Here is a 657-nt window from a genome sequence, read left to right on the forward strand (position 1 = left end):
AGCTGCCGGGGATGGACAAGCACAGGAGAGAGTGCGGGAAGGATCGGGGATCCCAAGGACCCAGAGATCCCAAGGACCCCCATACCCAGTTCCCAGACATCCCAAAGACCCGGGATCCCAAGGACCAAGGACTCCGGTGCCTGGAAGTCCAGGGATCCAGGATCCCAGGGATCCAGACGACCCAGGCATCCCAAGGATCCCAACATTCTGAGGACGCAGGGATGCCACGGACCCAGATGTCCCAGAAGTCCCAAGGACCCACGGATCCCGAGGATCCACGTGTCCGGACACCCAGCCCACGCCATTCCCTCCTCTCCCCTGACCCAGCCGGTGACATTCCGGGTGTCCGGCTCCCCCTGTCACCCCCAACCCCCCCATCCTGCCCACGCTCCGCTGCTCCCGCCGCCCTCCTGCCCGGGGTCCAAGGGGCTCCCAGGGATCCGGTTCAGGGCCCCCGGGACTTTGCCTCATCAATGATCCAGCACAGAGGGGCAGAACGGGCCGGAGGGGGCCAGGGGGTCCCCATCTGCCGGGGTCTGGGGTCTTCCAGGGCGAGGAAGAGGATGGAGAGGGTGGGATGGAGGGGGAGCCGCTGGGGGTCCCCGGGTGGGCCCGGCGTGGGCGGCACCGGCATTTTCGCCCCGGGAGCGTGTCCAC

The 657-nt window shown here is 67.7% G+C and overlaps 1 protein-coding gene across 1 annotated transcript in view; it reads left to right on the plus strand.

The window, feature by feature from the left end:
- Window positions 1-657, plus strand: part of LOC103624404 (solute carrier family 22 member 6-B) — an 8,503-nt gene that overhangs the window by 5,282 nt on the left and 2,564 nt on the right. The gene's annotated exons all lie outside the window — the stretch shown is intronic.

This window comes from Corvus brachyrhynchos, unplaced genomic scaffold (genome assembly GCF_000691975.1).
Source record: "Corvus brachyrhynchos isolate BGI_N302 unplaced genomic scaffold, ASM69197v1 scaffold442, whole genome shotgun sequence".
NCBI lineage: Eukaryota > Metazoa > Chordata > Aves > Passeriformes > Corvidae > Corvus > Corvus brachyrhynchos.